We start from the raw sequence: 6,950 nt of genomic DNA on the forward strand, positions 1-6,950 counted from the left end.
CCCTTTCCCACCTGGGCAAATTCACCTATGTGAGAATGCTGTTCATTGACTAAAGCTCAGCGTTCAATACCATAGTGCCCACAAAGCTCATCACTAAGCTAAGGACTATGGGACTAAATACCTCCCTCTGCAGCTGGATCCTGGACTTCCTGACGGGCTGCCCCCAGGTGGTAAGGGTAGGCAACAACACGTCTGCCACGCTGATCCTCAACACTGGGACCCCTCAGGGGTGTGTGCTTAGTCCCCTCCCTAAATGTGAGCAAGACAAAGGAGCTGATCGTGGACAACAGGAAAATCCGGGCCGAACAGGTGGCGCAGGGGTTTGAGGCACTGCATCTCAGTGCTAGATGTGTCACTACAGACCCTGGTTCAATCCCGGGCTGTATCACAACTTGCCGTGATCTTTCTTGAACTGCATTGTTGGTTAAGTAAGCATTTCACGGTAAGGTGAAGTTGAATACCTGTTGTATTTGGCGCATGTGACGAGTAATGTTTGGTTTGATGAGCACTACTGTGTATTATTGTGTAACCTGTGGCTCCATTGACCAATGAAACAAATCCAATTCCACCATATGTTTTGTGTTGCATAACCATCTAGAAGAAGAAGAAGCTAGGAGACCTTCGGGCACCCATCTTTGTTTTAATGAAAACAAACAGCTTTTTCGGCGCATTGTTAGGCCATTCACGTCAAGATAAACAGATTACATAAAGCCCCATAATTTCAATTTTTATTTTCCGCTCACTGACCGAGCCAGTCCACAACTGACTGTCTTTGTTAGATTGGATTGGGATTTGGACTGGTTTATGTATGTGTGTATGTGTGTGTGTGTGTGTGTATGTATGTGTGTGTGTGTGTGTGTGTGTGTGTGTGTGTGTGTGTGTGTGTGTGTGTGTGTGTGTGTGTGTGTGTGTGTGTGTGTTTGTGTATGTGTGTGTGTATGTGTGTGTGTGTGTGTGTGTGTGTGTATGTGTGTGTGTGTGTATGTGTGTGTGTGTGTGTGTGTGTATGTGTGTGTATGTGTGTGTGTATGTGTGTGTGTGTGTGTCTGACTCACACAAAGTGGAGTCCTGAGGTGCATCTCTTAATTATGCCAGAGAGTTTAATATTTGCTTATGCCAGTTTGCCTGACTGGCTTATTGAACCTTTCTTTTACCAGAGTGAGAGGTTTCAGAAACCGCTGGGGGAGACAGTCCTCTTTTCAGTTGGGTGATTGGTGTTGTTATTGTATGATTGAGCATTAAGATCGAGCATTGTATTAGGAGATGAGTCCATTATTTATTTATGATCAAGCATTACAGATAGCTGTAGTTTTGACCAGTATATAGATGCAGATAATGTCCTAGCCCTGGTTAGCAGGGTTGGGGAGTAATGGATTACATGTAAGCCGTTACATGTAAGGGATTACAAAATAACGGTTACTGTAATCCTTTACATTACCAGCAAAAGTATTGTAATCAGATTACAGATACTTTTGAAAACCTAGATGATTACTTCAAGGATTACTTTTAAATTCAGAAAGGCTGTTTGAGGAAAAAAAATCTTTGACATTTCTCTGTTTTCTCAATGACATTCAAATCAGCATTTTTTCACCTCTTATATAATACACTTTAATACGCCTTAAACGTGTCAAAATATTCCAAAACGTATCCCTTTGCCTGGCCATGCAATCCTTCTTTTGTTCTAATTAAAGTTGTATTTCTTTTTTTCTTTTTTTCCACAAACAAACAAACAAATAAAAAATTGCACAGCATAAAAAAATTGAGCATGACATCCAGACATATCCTCCAACACAGCACACCATCCAACATTATCACAAGCTATAATACAAAACTAAATGGATTCACAAGCATAAGTCATCACCTCCCAGTCTTAGAAACATGACAAATAAAATGTGTCCATTGTAATTTCTACCAGTGATCCTAACAAGCATTTGTTCATAAGATGCTTCCTCCAACATTAATTCTATTCACTGTTTCAGAGTAGGAGTGGCATGACCCTACTCTAGCTGCTGTAACCATACCAACAGTGATCATTTGTTACATTAGGTAACTCTGTTCTATTGCCCAAGAGACATATTCTCTGTGAAACTGGAGTTGTTCACCCCAACCATTCCTCCAAATATTTCAAAACATTCTTCTAGCAAGGTAGCACTAATGTACATTCCCATATTGTGAGTAAAAGATGTCCCAGTGTCTTTTTGCCATTTCCAACACAGAAAATTGTTGGTCAGCCACATCAATAAAATCTATGTAGTATCTAATATTGAGCATGTCTCCTCCTGGCTTCCCTTATGTTCCTCCCTGAGCTGGACAAGATCTTCAACCAGATCTCATCCTCAATTTCACACTTAAGGTCAATTTGACATATTGTTCTGATGTTTTTACAGTGTTCACTCTGCAGATGACTAAATATTGAGCAAACCATGTCTGCTTTATGTTTGGGTAATTCCAAATACTCAGCTATTGGATTCTTTCCTGGATTTTGTTGATACCCGGTTATCAAACTTTCTCTCATTTGTAAATATTTCCAGACATATCTGTACCAAATCTGAGTATGACATTAAAACATCTTCATTGTTCAGATCACCTATAGTATGAATTCCTTTCATTAGCCACTGTTTCCAGTACACAGACTTCTTCCTATCTGTAGCCTAGGATTGTGCCACAATGATGAGTATCCTTGTTTTAGATGTGAAATTCCACATATCTTCTGTCCTGTTCTCCACACCTCTTTTGAGTGCAATAAAATTGGGTTGGGAGTTTCAACAGACCTCTGCCGTGTAAGACTACCTGACAGAATATCTACAGACCTCTCCCCTGTAAGACTACGTGACAGAATATCAACAGACCTCTCCCCTGTAAGACTACGTGACAGAATATCAACAGACCTCTCCCCTGTAGGACTACGTGACAGAATATCAACAGACCTCTGCCATGTAAGACTACGTGACAGAATATCAACAGACCTCTCCCCTGTAAGACTACGTGACAGAATATCAACAGACCTCTCCCCTGTAGGACTACGTGACAGAATATCAACAGACCTCTCCCCTGTAGGACTACGTGACAGAATATCAACAGACCTCTCCCCTGTAAGACTACGTGACAGAATATCAACAGACCTCTCCCCTGTAGGACTACGTGACAGAATATCAACAGACCTCTCCCCTGTAGGACTACGTGACAGAATATCAACAGACCTCTGCCCTGTAAGACTACGTGACAGAATATCAACAGACCTCTCCCCTGTAGGACTACGTGACAGAATATCAACAGACCTCTGCCCTGTAGGACTACGTGACAGAATATCAACAGACCTCTGCCCTGTAAGACTAGGTGACAGAGTATCAACAGACCTCTGCCCTGTAAGACTACGTGACAGAGTATCAACAGACCTCTCCCCTGTAGGACTACGTGACAGAGTATCAACAGACCTCTCCCCTGTAAGACTACGTGACAGAATATCAACAGACCTCTCCCCTGTAGGACTACGTGACAGAATATCAACAGACCTCTCCCCTGTAAGACTACGTGACAGAATATCAACAGACCTCTCCCCTGTAATCCTACGTGACAGAATATCAACAGACCTCTCCCCTGTAAGACTACGTGACAGAATATCAACAGACCTCTCCCCTGTAGGACTACGTGACAGAATATCAACAGACCTCTCCCCTGTAGGACTACGTGACAGAATATCAACAGACCTCTGCCCTGTAAGACTGCGTGACAGAATATCAACAGACCTCTCCCCTGTAAGACTACGTGACAGAATATCAACAGACCTCTCCCCTGTAGGACTACGTGACAGAATATCAACAGACCTCTCCCCTGTAAGACTACGTGACAGAATATCAACAGACCTCTGCCCTGTAAGACTGCGTGACAGAATATCAACAGACCTCTCCCCTGTAAGACTAGGTGACAGAGTATCAACAGACCTCTGCCCTGTAAGACTACGTGACAGAGTATCAACAGACCTCTCCCCTGTAGGACTACGTGACAGAGTATCAACAGACCTCTCCCCTGTAAGACTACGTGACAGAATATCAACAGACCTCTCCCCTGTAAGACTACGTGACAGAGTATCAACAGACCTCTCCCCTGTAGGACTACGTGACAGAGTATCAACAGACCTCTCCCCTGTAAGACTACGTGACAGAATATCAACAGACCTCTCCCCTGTAGGACTACGTGACAGAATATCAACAGACCTCTCCCCTGTAAGACTACGTGACAGAATATCAACAGACCTCTCCCCTGTAATCCTACGTGACAGAATATCAACAGGGGTGAAAGGATAACTTCCTGTTCTATTGTTATCCAATCCAAGCCAGCATCCCTTTGCCCCAATGCTTCGCCAATTTAGCCATTTCAAATGATAAATTGTACAGTGTAACATCTGGTAAAGCCTCCTACATCCATTGGTGAGCACATCTTATTCATATTTTATTTATTTTATTTATTTACCTTTATTTAACCAGGTAGGCAAGTTGAGAACAAGTTCTCATTTACAATTGCGACCTGGCCAAGATAAAGCAAAGCAGTTCGACAGATAAAACGACACAGAGTTACACATGAAGTAAAAACAAACATACAGTCAATAATGCAGTATAAACAAGTCTATATACAATGTGAGCAAATGAGGTGAGAAGGGAGGTAAAGGCAAAAAAGGCCATGATGGCAAAGTAAATACAATATAGCAAGTAAAATACTGGAATGGTAGTTTTGCAATGGAAGAATGTGCAAAGTAGAAATAAAAATAATGGAGTGCAAAGGAGCAAAATAAATAAATAAATTAAAATTAAATACAGTTGGGAAAGAGGTAGTTGTTTGGGCTAAATTATAGGTGGGCTATGTACAGGTGCAGTAATCTGTGAGCTGCTCTGACAGTTGGTGCTTAAAGCTAGTGAGGGAGATAAGTGTTTCCAGTTTCAGAGATTTTTGTAGTTCGTTCCAGTCATTGGCAGCAGAGAACTGGAAGGAGAGGCGGCCAAAGAAAGAATTGGTTTTGGGGGTGACTAGAGAGATATACCTGCTGGAGCGTGTGCTACAGGTGGGAGATGCTATGGTGACCAGCGAGCTGAGATAAGGGGGGACTTTACCTAGCAGGGTCTTGTAGATGACATGGAGCCAGTGGGTTTGGCGACGAGTATGAAGCGAGGGCCAGCCAACGAGAGCGTACAGGTCGCAATGGTGGGTAGTATATGGGGCTTTGGTGATAAAACGGATTGCACTGTGATAGACTGCATCCAATTTGTTGAGTAGGGTATTGGAGGCTATTTTGTAAATGGCATCGCCAAAGTCGAGGATTGGTAGGATGGTCAGTTTTACAAGGGTATGTTTGGCAGCATGAGTGAAGGATGCTTTGTTGCGAAATAGGAAGCCAATTCTAGATTTAACTTTGGATTGGAGATGTTTGATATGGGTCTGGAAGGAGAGTTTACAGTCTAACCAGACACCTAAGTATTTGTAGTTGTCCACGTATTCTAAGTCAGAGCCGTCCAGAGTAGTGATGTTGGACAGGCGGGTAGGTGCAGGTAGCGATCGGTTGAAGAGCATGCATTTAGTTTTACTTGTATTTAAGAGCAATTGGAGGCCACGGAAGGAGAGTTGTATGGCATTGAAGCTTGCCTGGAGGGTTGTTAACACAGTGTCCAAAGAAGGGCCGGAAGTATACAGAATGGTGTCGTCTGCGTAGAGGTGGATCAGGGACTCACCAGCAGCAAGAGCGACCTCATTGATGTATACAGAGAAGAGAGTCGGTCCAAGAATTGAACCCTGTGGCACCCCCATAGAGACTGCCAGAGGTCCGGACAGCAGACCCTCCGATTTGACACACTGAACTCTATCAGAGAAGTAGTTGGTGAACCAGGCGAGGCAATCATTTGAGAAACCAAGGCTGTCGAGTCTGCCGATGAGGATATGGTGATTGACAGAGTCGAAAGCCTTGGCCAGATCAATGAATACGGCTGCACAGTAATGTTTCTTATCGATGGCGGTTAAGATATCGTTTAGGACCTTGAGCGTGGCTGAGGTGCACCCATGACCAGCTCTGAAACCGGATTGCATAGCAGAGAAGGTATGGTGAGATTCGAAATGGTCGGTAATCTGTTTGTTGACTTGGTTTTCGAAGACCTTAGAAAGGCACGGTAGGATAGATATAGGTCTGTAGCAGTTTGTGTCAAGAGTGTCCCCCCCTTTGAAGAGGGGGATGACCGCAGCTGCTTTCCAATCTTTGGGAATCTCAGACGACACGAAAGAGAGGTTGAACAGGCTAGTAATAGGGGTGGCAACAATTTCGGCAGATAATTTTAGAAAGAAAGGGTCCAGATTGTCTAGCCCGGCTGATTTGTAGGGGTCCAGATTTTGCAGCTCTTTCAGAACATCAGCTGAATGGATTTGGGAGAAGGAGAAATGGGGAAGGCTTGGGCGAGTTGCTGTTGGGGGTGCAGTGCTGTTGTCCGGGGTAGGAGTAGCCAGGTGGAAAGCATGGCCAGCCGTAGAAAAATGCTTATTGAAATTCTCAATCATGGTGGATTTATCAGTGGTGACAGTGTTTCCTATCTTCAGTGCAGTGGGCAGCTGGGAGGAGGTGTTCTTATTCTCCATGGACTTTACAGTGTCCCAGAACTTTTTTGAGTTAGTGTTGCAGGAAGCAAATTTCTGCTTGAAAAAGCTAGCCTTGGCTTTTCTAACTGCCTGTGTATAATGATTTCTAGCTTCCCTGAACAGCTGCATATCACGGGGGCTGTTCGATGCTAATGCAGAACGCCATAGGATGTTTTTGTGTTGGTTAAGGGCAGTCAGGTCTGGGGAGAACCAAGGGCTATATCTGTTCCTGGTTCTAAATTAAATGGGGCATGTTTATTTAAGATGGTTAGGAAGGCATTTAAAAAAAATATCCAGGCATCCTCTACTGACGGGATGAGATCAATATCCTTCCAGGA

The sequence above is a fragment of the Oncorhynchus kisutch genome, linkage group LG21, assembly GCF_002021735.2.
Source record: "Oncorhynchus kisutch isolate 150728-3 linkage group LG21, Okis_V2, whole genome shotgun sequence".
Lineage (NCBI taxonomy): Eukaryota > Metazoa > Chordata > Actinopteri > Salmoniformes > Salmonidae > Oncorhynchus > Oncorhynchus kisutch.